The sequence below is a fragment of the Trichomycterus rosablanca genome, chromosome 2, assembly GCF_030014385.1.
Source record: "Trichomycterus rosablanca isolate fTriRos1 chromosome 2, fTriRos1.hap1, whole genome shotgun sequence".
Taxonomy (NCBI): Eukaryota; Metazoa; Chordata; class Actinopteri; order Siluriformes; family Trichomycteridae; genus Trichomycterus; species Trichomycterus rosablanca.
The window spans coordinates 64421208-64445293 of record NC_085989.1 but is presented as its reverse complement, the minus strand read 5'-3'; the positions used below and the strand labels follow the sequence as shown (position 1 = coordinate 64445293).

Below are 24086 nucleotides of genomic sequence, written 5' to 3'. Positions count from 1 at the left end.
ACCTGGTGCTAAACCTAAACACTTTCTCTGTTACTCCCAGCCCAGATGTAAAAAACTTGGGTGTCACAATAGATTCAGATCTTTCCTTTGATACACACATTAATAATATTACTAGAGTTGCTTTCTATCATCTGTGTAATATCTCTAAAATAAGAAATATACTATCTGTTAATGATTCAGACACAGTCTCAATGTTTAAGTCTAGACTGAAAACATATTTATTTTCTCAGGCTTTTGATTAGTATAGACAAAGGCGCAGAGCTTGGGGGTTCATGGTCATAGAAACTTGTGGTGATCAGGGATGTTGGGTTGCTGTCGTTCTGCCTCTCTTATCCGATCACTCAGGTTTGATGACGGTGGGGAGATGGGCGCTGATGTCCTGTGAAAGCCTTCATGACCTTGTTACCTGCTCGCTCTCCCTTTTAGTTATGCTGTAATAATTAGGGCTGCCGGAGTCTAAAACTCTCTGTAAAACTGTTTTACTCAACTAGCATTGTACATTATTAACTACATTCTCTGTTGTTTTACTCCAAAGGCATTCTGATGGAAACCTGTTTACCCGCCGAGGTTAAGGATAAAAGTCGAGACTGCCGTGACAACACTGCTGCTCCTGCAGGAAATGACGAGCTTGGAGTGTTTGCACCAAGAATGACAAGAAATCACTACAGACTTTATTGCAGATGGAAGTAAACAATAACTTTATTATTATTAATAACTCTATTTGTTTTCTTATTGCTAGTTATAACTTTTAGATCATTTAATTCTGTGTTTGTATGCTTTGTGTAAATCGTGTATTTATTTAAAGTATCCTCCAGACCACCCAAGAAGGATGGGCCCTGCTGAGTCTGGTTCCTCTCAAGGTTTCTTCCTGTAATTTTCAGGGAGTTTTTCCTTGCCACAGTTGCCCTCGGCTTGCTCAACAGGGATTTTTGTATCTGTTGGTCCTGGATTTTGTAAAGTTGCATTTGAGACAATGTCTGTTGTAAAAAGCGCTATATAAATAAAGTTGACTTGACTTGACTTCTGCCCATAGCACATCATACGCTTTTTCGATATCAGAAAACACAACCACCACCCCTTCTTTAAGGAGCTGCGCTTTCCTAACATCTGATTCCAGACACAGTACTGGGTCCATTGTCATCCTGCCTCTACAAAAGCCACTTTGATATGGCGTGAAATAGCTACATCTGTCCAGATAGTAATTTAATCAAGGTTGCAAGGTTTATTAAATATCTAGAGAAGATCATGACGCTAACTGGATGGATTCATGGTGATGCTGGTTATAATCAAACACTGTACTGATTGCCAAGGTTTATATGTGAAGAAATCATCATGAAAACATGAAGAACGTCCCAGTAAAGCCAAAGAATGTCCAAGGTTCTGAAGGAAGTAGAAAGCAAGCACAATCCCTCGATACTTTTACAACATCTGTACGTCTCTTATATTGAAGAATAACAGATGCATTTTGTAACTGTGTGAACATTTATTAGGAGAATGGAGTCAGAACTGAGTAAACATGAAAATATCTGGCAACAATGAAGAGAAGCTACCAGACATTTCAAGAAAAGCAAGAACGAAAATCCTAACCCTAAACCCTAGTCCTAACCCTAAACTCTAGTCCTAACCCTAGTCCTAACCCTAAACCCTAGTCCTAACCCTAAACTCTAGTCCTAACCCTAAACCCTAGTCCTAACCCTAAACCCTAGTCCTAACCCTAAACTCTAGTCCTAACCCTAAACCCTAGTCCTAACCCTAAACCCTAGTCCTAACCCTAGTCCTAACCCTAGTCCTAACCCTAAACCCTAGTCCTAACCCTAAACTCTAGTCCTAACCCTAAACCATAGTCCTAACCCTAAACTCTAGTCCTAACCCTAGTCCTAACCCTAGTCCTAACCCTAAACCCTAGTCCTAACCCTAAACCCTAGTCCTAACCCTAAACTCTAGTCCTAACCCTAAACCCTAGTCCTAACCCTAAACCCTAGTCCTAACCCTAGTCCTAACCCTAGTCCTAACCCTAAACCCTAGTCCTAACCCTAAACTCTAGTCCTAACCCTAAACCATAGTCCTAACCCTAAACTCTAGTCCTAACCCTAGTCCTAACCCTAGTCCTAACCCTAGTCCTAACCCTAAACCCTAGTCCTAACCCTAAACTCTAGTCCTAACCCTAAACCCTAGTCCTAACCCTAAACCCTAGTCCTAACCCTAGTCCTAATCCTAAACCCTAGTCCTAACCCTAATCCTAACCCTAAACCCTAGTCCTAACCCTAAACTCTAGTCCTAACCCTAAACCCTAGTCCTAACCTTAAACTCTAGTCCTAACCCTAAACCCTGGTCCTAACCCTAAACCCTAGTCCTAACCCTAGTTCTAATCCTAAACCCTAGTCCTAACCCTAATCCTAACCCTAAACCCTAGTCCTAACCCTAATCCTAACCCTAAACCCAAGTCCTAACCCTAAACTCTAGTCCTAACCCTAAACCCTAGTCCTCACCCTAACCCTAATCCTTACCCTAAACCCTAGTCCTAACCCTAAACCCTAGTCCTAACCCTAAACCCTAGTACTTACCCTAAACCCTAGTCCTAACCCTAAACTCTAGTCCTAACCCTAAACCCTAGTCCTTACCCTAAACCCTAGTCCTAACCCTAAACTCTAGTCCTAACCCTAAACTCTAGTCCTAACCCTAAACCCTAGTCCTAAACCCTAGTCCTAACCCTAAACCCTAGTCCTAACCCTAAACTCTAGTCCTAACCCTAAACCCTAGTCCTAACCCTAAACCCTAGTCCTAACCCTAAACTCTAGTCCTAACCCTAAACCCTAGTCCTAACCCTAAACCCTAGTCCTAACCCTAAACCCTAGTCCTAACCCTAAACCCTAGTCCTAACCCTAAACTCTAGTCCTAACCCTAAACCCTAGTCCTAACCCTAAACCCTAGTCCTAACCCTAAACTCTAGTCCTAACCCTAAACTCTAGTCCTAACCCTAAACCCTAGTCCTAACCCTAAACCCTAGTCCTAACCCTAAACTCTAGTCCTAGCCCTAAACCCTAGTCCTCACCCTAACTCTAGTCCTAACCCTAGTCCTAACCCTAAACCCTAGTCCTAAACCCTAGTCCTATCCCTAAACCCTAGTCCTAACCCTAAACTCTAGTCCTAACCCTAAACTCTAGTCCTAACCCTAACCCTAGTCCTAATCCTAACCCTTGTGGGAGAAATTTTAATACGTTTTAAGTAAGTTAGAAGTTTTAATACATTGATACATTTCTCTATATTCTTTATCATTTTGGTGCAAGTCGTCTGAGGTCAAAAAGTTAATTGTTCTGCATGTCTGTAAGTTCTGTTATTTTTGGAGACGAGCTCTGCTGATGAGACAAGTTCTGCTTCTGAAACTAGACAGTAGTTCCTGTTTTTCCGACAATGTAAAGAGTTTCTTCTGTTTCAGCTCCTTACACATAACAATTTGAGTTAGCTTTTAAAATCTGCCCAGAGATAAAATGTTCTGGAAATTGCCATATAAGGTAACGACTAAGGCTTCGGCCAACACCCTGAAGTGGGTACTTTACACGTGTTGAGATTAAAGCTAAAAGAGAAGAAAAGCTGCTCCTGTTAAAGCTAACAATGCTCTCTGCTATGGAGCTGCTCTTAGAACCTCATCACAGGTGTAACTTCCACATTAGCATCCATTTCTATTAGCTGCTACAGGAGCATCGTCTGCTAGAAGAGGGAGAGATGCTCTTCATAAACCTTCATAAGAATGTGGTGCCAAGTGTCCTGAGATCCTCAACAAGAAAACACAGTGACACCAAGTCCAGAGTTTTACATCTAGAAGAAAATAAAGTGGAACTAAATTCCCAATATAGCTCAACACAGAATTTCAGTTAGCACTCAATGCTAATACCAATTATTCTTATATTAGCAATATAGAGTAATGTTTTACTAATGTACCAACATACCTGAGGTAAATGTTGATATTTCCAATATAGCTGAACACAGAATTTCAGTTAGCGATCCATGCTAAGTGTAATTACTGATGTATTGTTAATATGGAGATTAAACCAATGTACCAACAAGTGAACCGCACCACTGAGCTTTCTGGCAAGAAAATCAAGAAGGCCCCAGGTCCTGACTAAATCTCTCCCTTCTGCCTGAGGACCTGTGCAGACCAGCTCGTATCTGTCTTCACAAAGATCTTCAACAGATCACTGGAGCTGTGTGTTGTTCTGTCCTGTTTAAAACGTTCCACATTAATACCCAATCCCAAAAAGGAAACCACCACAGGATTAAACGAATACAGACCAGTTGCCCTGACCTCTGTGCTCATGAAATTCTTTAACAGACTGGTTCTGGTTCTTAACCATCTCAAGGAAATTCTCCTTCATCACAAACAAGTAACACTGACTGAATACTTACCTGATGTCTCCCTCTAGTGTGTAAACCTAGACAGGAAGTAGTACCTAAATCTAGTCATACATTCAACCCATAACAGCAAATATAACATAAAGAAATCAATGAACTTTTGATTGGTGCTTTTTTAACTTCACTAAATAAAAACCTCCAACTAGTTTAAGTTTGTTTGTTTAGATTTAAACCGGAACTTACAGACTCACAGAACACCATTTTATTAATCTATATAATAATAAGAATAGTTTTTATTATATAGAACCATAATACCACTCTAATAATCTATAGAATAATCAATAATAAATGTTTATATTATATAGAACCATAACACCACTCTAATAATCTATAGAATAATAAATAAATGTTTATATTATATAGAACCATAACACCACTCTAATAATCTATAGAATAATAAATAATAAATGTTTATATTATACAGAACCATAACACCACTCTAATAATCTATAGAATAATAAATAATAAATGTTTATATTATACAGAACCATAACACCACTCTAATAATCTATAGAATAATAAATAATAAATGTTTATATTATACAGAACCATAACACCACTCTAATAATCTATAGAATAATAAATAATAAATGTTTATATTATATAGAACCATAACACCATTCTAATAATCTATAGAATAATAAATAATAAATGTTTATATTATACAGAACCATAACACCACTCTAATAATCTATAGAATAATAAATAATAAATGTTTATATTATATAGAACCATAACACCACTCTAATAATCTATAGAATAATAAATAATAAATGTTTATATTATATAGAACCATAACACCACTCTAATAATCTATAGAATAATAAATAATAAATGTTTATATTATATAGAACAAAAACACAATGCTAATAATCTATAGAATAATAAATAATAAATGTTTATATTATATAGAACAATAACACCACTCTAATAATAAATAATAAATGTTTATATTATATAGAACAATAACACAATGCTAATAATCTATACATCACACCACTATTCTAGTCTATAAAACTGTGCATGATTTATTATGCTAGTCTGCTTCTGGTCAGGTGAATTTTAGGAGGGGCAGTTGGGGGGGGGGGGGGGGGTCACATTTCCTTAATGATAGTCTGGTCCTGGCCGGGTGGGGGTTCAGAGGGGAAAATGGAGGGGGGTTTGGTGGTGATAGGATCTGTGTGTTAGGGTTGAGATGGTAATGTTTCCTTTATGATGGTGTAGTCGTACCCAGGTGAGGTTTAAGAGGGGCTGGTGGGTTAGGTGGGTTAGGTGGGTTAGGTGGGTTAGGTGGTGATAAGATCTTTTTACTAGGGTCGATCAGATATTGTTTCTCCATTAACTATAATTAAATGTTCTGAATGATTTATTATCACTATCTTGAGTTTTGTCTGGAGAAGCAGAATGTAGCGTTGTAGATAGATGAACTATGCTAATTATTAAATAAGATCTATATAGTTTTTACATTTTTCACTTGTTACATTTTCTGCTGCATAAACATCTTTAATCTTGTGGAACACATCTCCTCCTGGTTGCTCCCTCCACTTCAGTGTGATGTTCTGTTCCACCCCATGTTCCTTCAGTTTCTGCAGGATCTGAGGAACAGAAGATGATTTTATTAGGAACTGATGTGTTTAGTGTAAAATGGTAGAAGAACTGAATCCAGCAGCAGATGATGGTTACAGAATGAGACCCACCTTCTCCAGGAGCGCTGCCTTCACTGCAGGATCGTTCATGTTCTGATCCGACTGAACCTTGAACCTCAGGATCTGGATCTGACCTGTTATAACTGAGCCAAATTAAACTGATATGAATAAAAATTGCTGAAATTGATGTAAATATGAGACAGGAAATGACGTCACTTTACCTCTATAACAGAAGAAAGGTTTGAGGTCTGAGCACCGAGCATCAGCAGCCTGAAAATTAGATAAATAACCACAATCTTCACCTCCTAGCAGATTATCAGGTTGTCCAGACTTCCAGGTAATGTTGGTCGGGTTGGTCTGATCTACCCACTTCCAGGTGAACTTGGACAGACCAATCCAGGTCCAGGTCCAGAGAGGGATCATTCCAGATAGAAGAGAGTTTTCAGTTGCATCTCTTGAGCTGGCCAGGTCGGTGTGATACAGTCTGCAGTATCTCTGAGCCTCAAACCAGGTCTTTTTGTCAGAGATGTAAATGTACCTGCTGGTACCAGAGTTCCTCTCTGTGAAATTTAAAAACACATTATTAATCCTCCAGAACTTAAGTTACACTGAACATCATTTCCACTGGTGTAGTTCAAGTCCTCTTCAAGTTCTCTTCAGTTAAGGTAAATGTAATTATTTACAAAGAAACAAAACCCTGCAGATCATCTGAAAATCTGAGTCAAAATATACAGACACCAACTTAGATGATTAACATGGTGATGATGTAAAAAGTTCTATAATATTTGTTTACTCTATCATGGCCTCCTAATGTATCAGTACTGATTATGATTGACTGAAGCTGCTGACGTCTTAGTGTTTGCATAAATAGAGCTATATAATATATAGTTATATAATAGTCTGACTGCAGTCATTAAAAATTACATGGAACAGTGGTCTCTCTTCAGGGTCAGGATTTTATGCTGTTAACTAACACATGCCCCCTCCGACATGTTTTCACATGCAAGAGGCAGGTACATATGGGGCTCGGTCTTGCATATGGAGAGTCACACACTGATCCCCATTATCCCTCCATTACTGTACTGTTTCTGGACATTTGTGCCCATTTCTCTTGGCATATCCTTGTAAGGGGAGGGGATGGGGTGCGTTGGTACACGGCCATTTTTAGGTCCTTCTACAGATGTTTGATTGGATCTCCAGAGCGCTCTGAAGCAGGTTCAAGGATCTGGGTGTGCTTCACTGTAGGGATGGTATTAATCAGGTGATGATCGGCGCCTGGTTTCCTCCAGACGTGACGCTCGGTATTCAGGCCAAAACGTTTTTGGTTTCATCAGACCAGAGAATTTTGTTTCTTCAGGAGTCTTTTACTGAGGAGAGGCTTCCGTCTGGCCACTCTACCATAAAAGCTGGATCTGTGGAGTGCTGCCTGGATGTTCATGTTTACCTTATTCTGATAGAACATTTATCATGATGCTCAGATGTAATCCAGTAAAACTGGTCTGAGATCAACTAGAAGCTGCTTGTTATTGTCTACAGTCAGTTAATTACTGTTTCACTTTTCCATATAACTTTCTACAACTACAGAAATATTCAAAAATATTTGGACGCATCTCTGTGTAAGCTTACAGTCAAATAAATGTAATTAAAGAAATGAAATGAAATGTATTTTATCAGTTTTGTGAAAACCTGATTGTGAAGTAACTATTACATCATTCACCATAACAAGCTCACTTACCATCATAGCACAGAAATGGAAATGACCATGTACAGGGTGTGTCCCCCCATGTATCTGATACTATAGCAACACACTCTCCATTGTTTCCTGAGTTGTCCGGCTGACCCGAATTCCATTTGGTAAAAGTTCCTAGAGACTCATTTCTGTAGGACCAGCGCCAGTCATGTGATTCTTTATATACTCCAAACCAGGCGTCACCACTGAACTGGTGTATCTGAGCTTCAGCTTGTAGTTTAACCATGTCAGCAGCACTGTGGATGGTAGCCAGGTCGATGTGATGAGCTCTGCAGTAGGTCTGAGCATCACTCCATGTTTTACCCTGCTGGACCAGATAGTATTTATACTGGGAGAGGGAGGCGACTCCTGTGGATGAAATTTAAAGCTTTATATATAACCTTAAATAATAAAAAGTTGTAACAGTTTCAAAATTAAACACAAGATTCATGTTTTCTGGTCAACTTTAAATCTATAAGTTAATATATTTTTGTTATTAGTACATATAAAAGCATCTAGAATGCTTTTATGTGTACCAATGCTTTAAAAAAAAATGGACGCTGTGTGAACCGGAACATCAAAACATCCAAAAGCCAGGGTGTATCATGGTATGAGGGTGTGTCAGTACCAGGGTGTATCATGGTATGGGGGTGTTTCAGTACCAGGGTGTATCATGGTATGAGGGTGTGTCAGTACCAGGGTGTATCATGGTATGAGGGTGTGTCAGTACCAGGGTGTGTCATGGTATGGGTGTGTATCAGTACCAGGGTGTATCATGGTATGGGATATGTCAGTACCAGGGTGTATCATGGTATGGGGGTGTGTCAGTACCAGGGTGTATCATGGTATGAGGGTGTGTCAGTACCAGGGTGTATCATGGTATGGGGGTGTGTCAGTACCAGGGTGTATCATGGTATGGGGGTGTGTCAGTACCAGGGTGTATCATGGTATAGGGGTGTGTCAGTACCAGGGTGTATCATGGTATGGGGGTGTATCAGTACCAGGGTGTATCATGGTATGGGGGTGTGTCAGTACCAGGGTGTATCATGGTATGGGGGTGTGTCAGTAACAGGGTGTATCATGGTATGGGGGTGTGTCAGTACCAGGGTGTATCATGGTATGGGGGTGTATAAGTACCAGGGTGTATCATGGTATAGGGGTGTGTCAGTACCAGGGTGTATCATGGTATGAGGGTGTGTCAGTACCAGGGTGTATCATGGTATGGGAGTGTGTCAGTACCAGGGTGTATCATGGTATAGGGGTGTGTCAGTACCAGGGTGTATCATAGTATGGGGGTGTATCAGTACCAGGGTGTGTCATGGTATGAGGGTGTGTCAGTACCAGGGTGTATCATGGTATAGGGGTGTGTCAGTACCAGGGTGTATCATGGTATGGAGTGTGTCAGTACCAGGGTGTATCATGGTATAGGGGTGTGTCAGTACCAGGGTGTATCATGTATGGGGGTGTGTCAGTACAAGGGTGTATCATGGTATAGGGGTGTGTCAGTACCAGGGTGTATCATGGTATGGGGGTGTGTCAGTACCAGGGTGTGTCATGGTATGAGGGTGTGTCAGTACCAGGGTGTATCATGGTATGGGGGTGTGTCAGTACCAGGGTGTATCATGGTATAGGGGTGTGTCAGTACCAGGGTGTATCATGGTATAGGGGTGTGTCAGTACCAGGGTGTATCATGGTATAGGGGTGTGTCAGTACCAGGGTGTATCATGGTATGAGGGTGTGTCAGTACCAGGGTGTATCATGGTATGGGGGTGTGTCAGTACCAGGGTGTATCATGGTATGGGGGTGTGTCAGTACCAGGGTGTATCATGGTATGGGGGTGTGTCAGTACCAGGGTGTATCATGGTATAGGGGTGTGTCAGTACCAGGGTGTATCATGGTATAGGGGTGTGTCAGTACCAGGGTGTATCATGGTATAGGGGTGTGTCAGTACCAGGGTGTATCATGGTATAGGGGTGTGTCAGTACCAGGGTGTATCATGGTATGAGGGTGTGTCAGTACCAGGGTGTATCATGGTATGGGGGTGTGTCAGTACCAGGGTGTATCATGGTATGGGGTGTGTCAGTACCAGGGTGTATCATGGTATGGGGGTGTGTCAGTACCAGGGTGTATCATGGTATGGCAGTGTGTCAGTACCAGGGTGTATCATGGTATAGGGGTGTGTCAGTACCAGGGTGTATCATGGTATGGGGGTGTGTCAGTACCAGGGTGTATCATGGTATGGGGGTGTGTCAGTACCAGGGTGTATCATGGTATGGGGGGGGTGTCAGTACCAGGGTGTATCATGGTATAGGGGTGTGTCAGTACCAGGGTGTATCATGGTATAGGGGTGTGTCAGTACCAGGGTGTATCATGGTATGGGGATGTGTCAGTACCAGGGTGTATCATGGTATGGGGGTGTGTCAGTACCAGGATGTATCATGGTATGGGGGTGTGTCAGTACCAGGGTGTATCATGGTATAGGGGTGTGTCAGTACCAGGGTGTATCATGGTATAGGGGTGTGTCAGTACCAGGGTGTATCATGGTATGGGGGTGTGTCAGTACCAGGGTGTATCATGGTATGGGGGTGTGTCAGTACCAGGGTGTATCATGGTATGGGGGGGGTGTCAGTACCAGGGTGTATCATGGTATAGGGGTGTGTCAGTACCAGGGTGTATCATGGTATAGGGGTGTGTCAGTACCAGGGTGTATCATGGTATGGGGATGTGTCAGTACCAGGGTGTTTCATGGTATGGGGGTGTGTCAGTACCAGGGTGTATCATGGTATGGGGGTGTGTAAGTACCAGGGTGTATCATGGTATAGGGGTGTGTCAGTACCAGGGTGTATCATGGTATGGGGGGGTGTGTCAGTACCAGGGTGTATCATGGTATAGGGGTGTGTCAGTACCAGGGTGTATCATGGTATGGGGGTGTGTCAGTACCAGGGTGTATCATGGTATGGGGGTGTGTCAGTACCAGGGTGTATCATGGTATGGGGGTGTTTCAGTACCAGGGTGTATCATGGTATGGGGGTGTTTCAGTACCAGGGTGTATCATGGTATGGGGGTGTGTCAGTACCAGGGTGTATCATGGTATGAGGGTGTGTCAGTACCAGGGTGTATCATGGTATGGGGGTGTTTCAGTACCAGGGCGTATCATGGTATGGGGGTGTGTCAGTACCAGGGTGTATCATGGTATGGGGGTGTGTCAGTACCAGGGTGTATCATGGTATGGGGGTGTGTCAGTACCAGGGTGTATCATGGTATGGGGGTGTGTCAGTACCAGGGTGTATCATGGTATGAGGGTGTGTCAGTACCAGGGTGTATCATGGTATGGGGGTATGTCAGTACCAGGGTGTATCATGGTATGGGGGTGTTTCAGTACCAGGGTGTATCATGGTATGGGGGTGTTTCAGTACCAGGGTGTATCATGGTATGGGGGTGTGTCAGTACCAGGGTGTATCATGGTATGGGGGTGTGTCAGTACCAGGGTGTATCATGGTATGGGGGTGTGTCAGTACCAGGGTGTATCATGGTATGAGGGTGTGTCAGTACCAGGGTGTATCATGGTATGGGGGTGTGTCAGTACCAGGGTGTATCATGGTATAGGGGTGTGTCAGTACCAGGGTGTATCATGGTATGGGGATGTGTCAGTACCAGGGTGTTTCATGGTATGGGGGTGTGTCAGTACCAGGGTGTATCATGGTATGGGGGTGTGTAAGTACCAGGGTGTATCATGGTATAGGGGTGTGTCAGTACCAGGGTGTATCATGGTATGGGGGGGTGTGTCAGTACCAGGGTGTATCATGGTATAGGGGTGTGTCAGTACCAGGGTGTATCATGGTATGGGGGTGTGTCAGTACCAGGGTGTATCATGGTATGAGGGTGTGTCAGTACCAGGGTGTATCATGGTATGAGGGTGTGTCAGTACCAGGGTGTATCATGGTATGGGGGTGTTTCAGTACCAGGGCGTATCATGGTATGGGGGTGTTTCAGTACCAGGGTGTATCATGGTATGGGGGTGTGTCAGTACCAGGGTGTATCATGGTATGGGGGTGTGTCAGTACCAGGGTGTATCATGGTATGGGGGTGTTTCAGTACCAGGGTGTATCATGGTATGGGGGTGTGTCAGTACCAGGGTGTATCATGGTATGGGGGTATGTCAGTACCAGGGTGTATCATGGTATGGGGGTGTTTCAGTACCAGGGTGTATCATGGTATGGGGGTGTTTCAGTACCAGGGTGTATCATGGTATGGGGGTGTGTCAGTACCAGGGTGTATCATGGTATGGGGGTGTGTCAGTACCAGGGTGTATCATGGTATGGGGGTGTGTCAGTACCAGGGTGTATCATGGTATGAGGGTGTGTCAGTACCAGGGTGTATCATGGTATGGGGGTGTGTCAGTACCAGGGTGTATCATGGTATAGGGGTGTGTCAGTACCAGGGTGTATCATGGTATGGGGATGTGTCAGTACCAGGGTGTTTCATGGTATGGGGGTGTGTCAGTACCAGGGTGTATCATGGTATGGGGGTGTGTAAGTACCAGGGTGTATCATGGTATAGGGGTGTGTCAGTACCAGGGTGTATCATGGTATGGGGGGGTGTGTCAGTACCAGGGTGTATCATGGTATAGGGGTGTGTCAGTACCAGGGTGTATCATGGTATGGGGGTGTGTCAGTACCAGGGTGTATCATGGTATGAGGGTGTGTCAGTACCAGGGTGTATCATGGTATGAGGGTGTGTCAGTACCAGGGTGTATCATGGTATGGGGGTGTTTCAGTACCAGGGCGTATCATGGTATGGGGGTGTTTCAGTACCAGGGCATGCCTGCAGTCCTGATCTGTCCCCAATAGAGGGGTTGCAAAAACTCATTTCACTTATTTCTCATCAGATTGTGTATCAGATAACCCATTCATGTTCCCTACATAGTGCACTAGATTATGTATCAGATAACCCATTCATGTTCCCTACATAGTGCACTAGATTATGTATCAGATAACGCATTCATGTTCCCTACATAGTGCACTAGATTATGTATCAGATAACGCATTCATGTTCCCTACACAGTGCACTAGATTGTGTACCAGATAACCCATTCATGTTCCCTACATAGTGCACTAGATTATGTATCAGATAACCCATTCATGTTCCCTACATAGTGCACTAGATTATGTATCAGAAAACGCATTCATGTTCCCTACACAGTGCACTAGATTGTGTACCAGATAACCCATTCATGTTCCCTACATAGTGCACTAGATTATGTATCAGATAACCCATTCATGTTCCCTACATAGTGCACTAGATTATGTATCAGATAACGCATTCATGTTCCCTACATAGTGCACTAGATTATGTATCAGAAAACGCATTCATGTTCCCTACACAGTGCACTAGATTGTGTACCAGATAACCCATTCATGTTCCCTACATAGTGCACTAGATTATGTATCAGATAACCCATTCATGTTCCCTACATAGTGCACTAGATTATGTATCAGATAACCCATTCATGTTCCCTACATAGTGCACTAGATTATGTATCAGATAACGCATTCATGTTCCCTACATAGTGCACTAGATTGTGTATCAGATAACGCATTCATGTTCCCTACACAGTGCACTAGATTGTGTATCAGATAACGCATTCATGTTCCCTACATAGTGCACTAGATTATGTATCAGATAACGCATTCATGTTCCCTACACAGTGCACTAGATTATGTATCAGAAAACGCATTCATGTTCCCTACATAGTGCACTAGATTATGTATCAGATAACCCATTCATGTTCCCTACATAGTGCACTAGATTATGTATCAGATAACCCATTCATGTTCCCTACATAGTGCACTAGATTATGTATCAGAAAACGCATTCATGTTCCCTACATAGTGCACTAGATTATGTATCAGATAACCCATTCATGTTCCCTACATAGTGCACTAGATTATGTATCAGATAACCCATTCATGTTCCCTACATAGTGCACTAGATTATGTATCAGATAACCTATTCATGTTACCTACATAGTGCACTAGATTATGTATCAGAAAACGCATTCATGTTCCCTACATAGTGCACTAGATTATGTATCAGATAACCCATTCATGTTCCCTACATAGTGCACTAGATTATGTATCAGATAACCCATTCATGTTCCCTACATAGTGCACTAGATTATGTATCAGATAACCCATTCATGTTCCCTACATAGTGCACTAGATTATGTATCAGATAACGCATTCATGTTCCCTACATAGTGCACTAGATTATGTATCAGAAAACGCATTCATGTTCCCTACACAGTGCACTAGATTGTGTACCAGATAACCCATTCATGTTCCCTACATAGTGCACTAGATTATGTATCAGATAACCCATTCATGTTCCCTACATAGTGCACTAGATTATGTATCAGATAACGCATTCATGTTCCCTACATAGTGCACTAGATTGTGTATCAGATAACGCATTCATGTTCCCTACACAGTGCACTAGATTGTGTATCAGATAACGCATTCATGTTCCCTACATAGTGCACTAGATTATGTATCAGATAACGCATTCATGTTCCCTACACAGTGCACTAGATTATGTATCAGAAAACGCATTCATGTTCCCTACATAGTGCTCTAGATTATGTATCAGATAACCCATTCATGTTCCCTACATAGTGCACTAGATTATGTATCAGATAACCCATTCATGTTCCCTACATAGTGCACTAGATTATGTATCAGAAAACGCATTCATGTTCCCTACATAGTGCACTAGATTATTTATCAGATAACCCATTCATGTTCCCTACATAGTGCACTAGATTATGTATCAGATAACCCATTCATGTTCCCTACATAGTGCACTAGATTATGTATCAGATAACCCATTCATGTTCCCTACATAGTGCACTAGATTATGTATCAGATAACGCATTCATGTTCCCTACATAGTGCACTAGATTATGTATCAGAAAACGCATTCATGTTCCCTACATAGTGCACTAGATTATGTATCAGATAACCCATTCATGTTCCCTACATAGTGCACTAGATTATGTATCAGATAACCCATTCATGTTCCCTACATAGTGCACTAGATTATGTATCAGATAACGCATTCATGTTCCCTACACAGTGCACTAGATTGTGTATCAGATAACGCATTCATGTTCCCTACATAGTGCACTAGATTATGTATCAGATAACGCATTCATGTTCCCTACACAGTGCACTAGATTATGTATCAGATAACCCATTCATGTTCCCTACATAGTGCACTAGATTATGTATCAGATAACCCATTCATGTTCCCTACATAGTGCACTAGATTATGTATCAGATAACCCATTCATGTTCCCTACATAGTGCACTAGATTATGTATCAGATAACGCATTCATGTTCACTATATAGTGCACTAGATTGTATATCAGATAACGCATTCATGTTCACTACATAGTGCACTAGATTGTGTATCAGATAATGGATTTATGTTCACTATATAGTGCACTAGATTGTATATCAGAAAACGCATTTATGTTCCCTACATAGTGCACTAGATTGTGTATCAGATAATGGATTTATGTTCACTATATAGTGCACTAGATTGTGTATCAGATAACGCATTCATGTTCACTATATAGTGCACTAGATTGTGTATCAGATAACGGATTTATGTTCCCTACATAGTGCACTAGATTGTGTATCAGATAATGGATTTATGTTCACTACATAGTGCACTAGATTGTATATCAGAAAACGCATTTATGTTCCCTACATAGTGCACTAGATTGTGTATCAGATAATGGATTTATGTTCACTATATAGTGCACTAGATTGTGTATCAGATAACGCATTCATGTTCACTATATAGTGCACTAGATTGTGTATCAGATAACGGATTTATGTTCCCTACATAGTGCACTAGATTGTGTATCAGATAACGGATTCATGTTCCCTACATAGTGCACTAGATTGTATATCAGATAACGGATTTAAAACGTGATCGGGAATAAAGCCGGTGTCGCCTGCGTGCGCGTTTATGAAGCTTTTCTTTACTGGTAACACATCAGCGGAGTGATACAGTTATGGTGTGAATAACCCGTGCTGTTATCACCAATATCAGCACAGTTAGAACGCTTCTCAACCAATCAGATTGTAGCATGGAACTAACTGTTGTATAATTAAGCAATAGAACACGAGAGGTCGTGTGTTATCATGAATAACATCACGGCTGTGATGATCTACTGCAACCGTTCTATTGCTTTTATACAACAGTTTTAAAGAAATAAAGAAAGAAAATAAATCAAAGAAGCCCTGAATTTCATATTAAATATGCTTTAATATTAAAAATACCTTCCGCCAAAAAGTCCACAACCAATGAGTTGCTGCTGTACAACAGTAAACATTCCTACCCCGCCTTAACACAGTAGGCTAAAAAAGGCATCTAGTTTAACATTTAAAAGTAATGCTAGTTTGGAATAAAAATAATAAGCGAATATGAATAAGTAAATTAGAACTAAATTAGAATTGTTGGTGCTGTCTAGCTGTGGGTTGGTTCACGGTCAGAAGGTGGCAGTAAATGCTTAATGATTACATAAGAGACTGCACATGTAACAGGTTGGCAGCATCAATGTGTGTGTATGTTGCAAATAAAAGTTCTTAGTTAGAACGGATCTTCTCTGTCTGCAATCTCCTTCGTGCCAAATATATCACAGCAAAGAAGAAAGGAAAAGGAGAAAAGGCTAAAAATAAAATTAATTACAAATTAAAAGATAGAATTTAGTTATTTATTAGAGTTATTGTGTTATTTGTATAAGTTAATCTGCACACTTCCGTTCATTGTGCTGCTCTGTAGGACGTGCATAGGCATTTAAAAAAAACTTGTCGTTACTGGCAACGCGTCAGCGGAGTAATACAGTTGGAAGTTAGAACGCTTCTCAACCAATCAGACTGTACGGTCGGAACTAACTGTATAATTCTATTTTAATACAGTGTGTGACTGGAGATGTAGTGTTAGGAATGATGTTATTCCAATATCCTGTACACAAGTCTGAAGAACATTAGTACTGCATGCTTACATCACATCTGTATTGATCTCTCTGTATTACTGTATTACTCTGTTTAATCTATATATCAGTATTTAGATTTAGTTCTGTTATTATGTTAGTGATATTAAGAGTTCACTTCTACAATCAGATCAGTTTCTTTAGTGGGCCAAGTTACAATGTTGCTTTTAGCATCACCTACTGACCACAAGTGGGTGACCTGCATGGTGGGCAGCACCTATTTCATCACGTGATCTTAAGGAAAGTTCATCTCCTGCACCCCACACCTCTCTATATTAGCTGAAAAAGGACGTCCTGAGTTTGCAGCTCCCTCAGAAGATTTAAAGAGTTCGTACAACTGACGCAGAACTAGTCGGCTCAGATGATTCAGTTCATTGTTCGTGTTTTTTGCACGTTTGGCTTTGACTTGATTTGTCCGCTTCTGAACTTTAGTTCCTATTCGGCTGAGTGTCGAGAATCCGACTTTCATTCAACTCAATTCATACATTTACTCATCACATGTATAATAAATCTATTCATCAGTTAATCTGAATTTATGCATCTACATTTACCATCAATCCTCTCATTCATCTATTCATCTAAAACTTCATTCATTCAGTCATTTCTACACCATGGAGAGGTTCATGTTAACTCTGGTTCCTCTCAACCGTGGTCTAGTTGGTCTGTTTTATACAGTCATTTATACATCAAGATATCATCTACACATCATTCATTCATACACCAGTGTAGGTGGAACCAGGTGATTTTATTCTTCTCAGTGTAAAAACTAACACACCTACCTATAAGATACAGGAGGAGGATCAGAACCTGCTTCATCACTGATACGTTCCTGAAGAACCGAAGAACTGGAGAAGTTTTACTGAACGTTACACCTGAAATAATTTTACATTAAGAAGCAACATGAATAATCCCACCTTATGAAACCTATAAATATTAGTAGGTGATGAACAATAAAGATAGATAAAGTGTTAATGTGTATATAATATTAGTAGGTAGTGAACGGTAGAGATAGATAAAGTGTTAATGTGTATATAATATTAGTAGGTAGTGAAAGGTAGAGATAGATAAAGTGTTAATGTGTATATAATATTAGTAGGTAGTGAATGCTGGTAGATAAAGTGTTAATGTGTATATAATATTAGAAGGTAGTGAACGGTAGAGATAGATAAAGTGTTAATGTGTATATAATATTAGTAGGTAGTGAATGCTGGTAGATAAAGTGTTAATGTGTATATAATATTAGTAGGTAGTGAATGGTAGAGATAGATAAAGTGATAATGTGTATATAATATTAGTAGGTAGTGAACGGTAGAGATAGATAAAGTGATAATGTGTATATAATATTAGTAGGTAGTGAATGGTAGAGATAGATAAAGTGATAATGTGTATATAATATTAGTAGGTAGTGAATGCTGGTAGATAAAGTGTTAATGTGTATATAATATTAGTAGGTAGTGAATGGTAGAGATAGATAAAGTGATAATGTGTATATAATATTAGTAGGTAGTGAACGGTAGAGATAGATAAAGTGATAATGTGTATATAATATTAGTAGGTAGTGAATGGTAGAGATAAAGTGATAATGTGTATATAATATTAGTAGGTAGTGAATGCTGGTAGATAAAGTGATAATGTGTATATAATATTAGTGGATAGTGAACGGTAGAGATAGATAAAGTGATAATGTGTATATAATATTAGTAGATAGTGAACGGTAGAGATAGATAAAGTGATAATGTGTATGTAATATTAGTAGGTAGTGAACGGTAGAGATAGATAAAGTGATAATGTGTATGTAATATTAGTAGATAGTGAACGGTAGAGATAGATAAAGTGATAATGTGTATGTAATATTAGTAGGTAGTGAACGGTAGAGATAGATAAAGTGATAATGTGTATGTAATATTAGTAGATAGTGAACGGTAGAGATAGATAAAGTGATAATGTGTATGTAATATTAGTAGGTAGTGAACGGTAGAGATAGATAAAGTGATAATGTGTATGTAATATTAGTAGGTAGTGAATGGTAGAGATAGATAGTGATAATGTGTATATGATATTAGTAGGTAGTGAACGGTAGAGATAGATAAAGTGATAATGTGTATGTAATATTAGTAGGTAGTGAACGGTAGAGATAGATAGTGATAATGTGTATATAATATTAGTAGGTAGTGAACGGTAGAGATAGATAAAGTGATAATGTGTATGTAATATTAGTAGGTAGTGAACGGTAGAGATAGATAAAGTGATAATGTGTATGTAATATTAGTAGGTAGTGAACGATAAAGATAGATAAAGTGATAATGTGTATGTAATATTAGTAGGTAGTGAACGGTAGAGATAGATAAAGTGATAATGTGTATGTAATATTAGTAGGTAGTGAACGGTAGAGATAGATAAAGTGATAATGTGTATATAATATTAGTAGGTAGTGAACGGTAGAGATAGATAAAGTGATAATGTGTATGTAATATTAGTAGGTAGTGAACGGTAGAGATAGATAAAGTGATAATGTGTATGTAATATTAGTAGGTAGTGAACGGTAGAGATAGATAAAGTGATTATGTGTATATAATATTAGTAGGTAGTGAACGGTAGAGATAGATAAAGTGATAATGTGTATGTAATATTAGTAGGTAGTGAACGGTAGAGATAGATAAAGTGATAATGTGTATGTAATATTAGTAGATAGTGAACGGTAGAGACAGATAAAGTGATAATGTGTATGTAATATTAGTAGGTAGTGAACGGTAGAGATAGATAAAGTGATAATGTGTATGTAATATTAGTAGGTAGTGAACGGTAGAGATAGATAAAATGATAATGTGTATATAATATTAGTAGGTAGTGAACGGTAGAGGTAGATAAAGTGTTAATGTGTATGTAATATTAGTAGGTAGTGAACGGTAGAGATAGATAAAATGATAATGTGTATATAATATTAGTAGGTAGTGAACGGTAGAGGTAGATAAAGTGTTAATGTGTATATAATATTAGTAGATAGTGAACGGTAGAGATAGATAAAGTGATAATGTGTATATAATATTAGTAGGTAGTGAACGGTAGAGATAGATAAAGTGATAATGTGTATATAATATTAGTAGGTAGTGAACGGTAGAGATAGATAAAGTGATAATGTGTATATGATATTAGTAGGTAGTGAACGGTAGAGATAGATAAAGTGATAATGTGCATATGATATTAGTAGGTAGTGAACGGTAGAGATAGATAAAGTGATAATGTGTATATAATATTAGTAGGTAGTGAACGGTAGAGATAGATAAAGTGATAATGTGTATATGATATTAGTAGGTAGTGAACGGTAGAGATAGATAAAGTGATAATGTGTATATGATATTAGTAGGTAGTGAACGGTAGAGATAGATAAAGTGATAATGTGTATATGATATTAGTAGGTAGTGAACGGTAGAGATAGATAAAGTGATAATGTGTATATGATATTAGTAGGTAGTGAACGGTAGAGATAGATAAAGTGATAATGTGTATATGATATTAGTAGGTAGTGAACGGTAGAGATAGATAAAGTGATAATGTGTATATGATATTAGTAGGTAGTGAACGGTAGAGATAGATAAAGTGATAATGTGTATATGATATTAGTAGATAGTGAACGGTAGAGATAGATAAAGTGATAATGTGTATATGATATTAGTAGGTAGTGAACGGTAGAGATAGATAAAGTGATAATGTGTATATGATATTAGTAGGTAGTGAACGGTAGAGATAGATAAAGTGATAATGTGTATATGATATTAGTAGGTAGTGAACGGTAGAGATAGATAAAGTGATAATGTGTATATAATATTAGTAGGTAGTGAACGGTAGAGATAGATAAAGTGATAATGTGTATATAATATTAGTAGGTAGTGAACGGTAGAGATAGATAAAGTGATTATGTGTATATAATATTAGTAAGTAGTGAACGGTAGAGATAGATAAAGTGATTATGTGTATATAATATTAGTAGGTAGTGAACGGTAGAGATAGATAAAGTGATAATGTGTATATAATATTAGTGGATAGTGAACGGTAGAGATAGATAAAGTGATAATGTGTATATAATATTAGTAGGTAGTGAATGGTAGAGATAGATAAAGTGATAATGTGTATATAATATTAGTAGGTAGTGAACGGTAGAGATAGATAAAGTGATAATGTGTATATGATATTAGTAGGTAGTGAACGGTAGAGATAGATAAAGTGATAATGTGTATATGATATTAGTAGGTAGTGAACGGTAGAGATAGATAAAGTGATAATGTGTATATGATATTAGTAGGTAGTGAACGGTAGAGATAGATAAAGTGATAATGTGTATATGATATTAGTAGGTAGTGAACGGTAGAGATAGATAAAGTGATAATGTGTATATGATATTAGTAGATAGTGAACGGTAGAGATAGATAAAGTGATAATGTGTATGTAATATTAGTAGGTAGTGAACGGTAGAGATAGATAAAGTGATAATGTGTATATAATATTAGTAGGTAGTGAACGGTAGAGATAGATAAAGTGATAATGTGTATGTAATATTAGGAGGTAGTGAACGGTAGAGATAGATAAAGTGATAATGTGTATGTAATATTAGTAGATAGTGAACGGTAGAGACAGATAAAGTGATAATGTGTATGTAATATTAGTAGATAGTGAACGGTAGAGATAGATAAAGTGATAATGTGTATGTAATATTAGTAGGTAGTGAACGGTAGAGATAGATAAAGTGATTATGTGTATATAATATTAGTAAGTAGTGAACGGTAGAGATAGATAAAGTGATTATGTGTATATAATATTAGTAGGTAGTGAACGGTAGAGATAGATAAAGTGATAATGTGTATATAATATTAGTAGGTAGTGAACGGTAGAGATAGATAAAGTGATAATGTGTATATAATATTAGTAGGTAGTGAACGGTAGAGATAGATAAAGTGATAATGTGTATATAATATTAGTAGGTAGTGAACGGTAGAGATAGATAAAGTGATAATGTGTATATAATATTAGTAGATAGTGAACGGTAGAGATAGATAAAGTGATAATGTGTATATAATAGTAGATAGTGAACGGTAGAGATAGATAAAGTGATAATGTGTATGTAATATTAGTAGGTAGTGAACGGTACAGATAGATAAAATGATAATGTGTATATAATATTAGTAGATAGTGAACGGTAGAGATAGATAAAGTGATAATGTGTATATAATATTAGTAGGTAGTGAACGGTAGAGATAGATAAAATGATAATGTGTATGTAATATTAGGAGGTAGTGAACGGTAGAGATAGATAAAGTGATAATGTGTATGTAATATTAGTAGATAGTGAACGGTAGAGACAGATAAAGTGATAATGTGTATGTAATATTAGTAGATAGTGAACGGTAGAGATAGATAAAGTGATAATGTGTATGTAATATTAGTAGGTAGTGAACGGTAGAGATAGATAAAGTGATAATGTGTATATAATATTAGTAGGTAGTGAACGGTAGAGATAGATAAAGTGATTATGTGTATATAATATTAGTAAGTAGTGAACGGTAGAGATAGATAAAGTGATTATGTGTATATAATATTAGTAGGTAGTGAACGGTAGAGATAGATAAAGTGATAATGTGTATATAATATTAGTAGGTAGTGAACGGTAGAGATAGATAAAGTGATAATGTGTATATAATATTAGTAGGTAGTGAACGGTAGAGATAGATAAAGTGATAATGTGTATATAATATTAGTAGGTAGTGAACGGTAGAGATAGATAAAGTGATAATGTGTATATAATATTAGTAGATAGTGAACGGTAGAGATAGATAAAGTGATAATGTGTATATAATAGTAGATAGTGAACGGTAGAGATAGATAAAGTGATAATGTGTATGTAATATTAGTAGGTAGTGAACGGTACAGATAGATAAAATGATAATGTGTATATAATATTAGTAGATAGTAAACGGTAGAGATAGATAAAGTGATAATGTGTATATAATATTAGTAGATAGTGAACGGTAGAGATAGATAAAATGATTATGTGTATATAATATTAGTAGATAGTGAACGGTAGAGATAGATAAAGTGATAATGTGTATATAATATTAATAGGTAGTGAACGGTAGAGATAGATAAAGTAATAATGTGTATATAATATTAGTAGGTAGTGAACGGTAGAGATAGATAAAGTGATAATGTGTATATAATATTAGTAGATAGTGAACGGTAGAGATGGATAAAGTGATAATGTGTATATAATATTAGTAGGTAGTGAACGGTAGAGATAGATAAAGTGATAATGTGTATATAATATTAGTAGGTAGTGAACGGTAGAGATAGATAAAGTGATAATGTGTATATAATATTAGTAGGTAGTGAACGGTAGAGATAGATAAAGTGATAATGTGTATATAATATTAGTAGATAGTGAACGGTAGAGATGGATAAAGTAATAATGTGTATATAATATTAGTAGGTAGTGAACGGTAGAGATAGATAAAGTGATAATGTGTATATAATATTAGTAGGTAGTGAACGGTAGAGATAGATAAAGTGATAATGTGTATATAATATTAGTAGGTAGTGAACGGTAGAGATAGATAAAGTGATAATGTGTATATAATATTAGTAGGTAGTGAATGGTAGAGATAGATAAAGTGTTAATGTGTATATAATATTAGTAGGTAGTGAACGGTAGAGATGGATAAAGTAATAATGTGTATATAATATTAGTAGGTAGTGAACGGTAGAGATAGATAAAGTGTTAATGTGTATATAATATTAGTAGATAGTGAACGGTAGAGATAGATAAAGTGATAATGTGTATATAATATTAGTAGGTAGTGAACGGTAGAGATAGATAAAGTGATAATGTGTATATAATATTAGTAGGTAGTGAATGGTAGAGATAGATAAAGTGTTAATGTGTATATAATATTAGTAGGTAGTGAACGGTAGAGATGGATAAAGTAATAATGTGTATATAATATTAGTAGGTAGTGAACGGTAGAGATAGATAAAGTGTTAATGTGTATATAATATTAGTAGATAGTGAACGGTAGAGATAGATAAAGTGATAATGTGTATATAATATTAGTAGATAGTGAACGGTAGAGATAGATAAAGTGATAATGTGTATATAATATTAGTAGGTAGTAAACGGTAAAGATAGATAAAGTGTTAATGTGTTACCTGTATGTTGAGGAGAGAAGAATGACGTCTTGATTCCTTGGA

General features: G+C 38.0%; 1 long non-coding RNA gene across 1 annotated transcript; it reads left to right on the top strand.

Annotated features, from left to right (window-relative positions):
- The first annotated feature begins 127 nt into the window (after positions 1-127).
- LOC134300356 (uncharacterized) lies at positions 128-1020 on the top strand. Its single transcript, XR_010007343.1, has 2 exons — positions 128-686; positions 806-1020. It is a non-coding gene; the product is annotated as an uncharacterized LOC134300356 (long non-coding RNA).
- The last annotated feature ends 23066 nt before the right edge of the window (positions 1021-24086 follow it).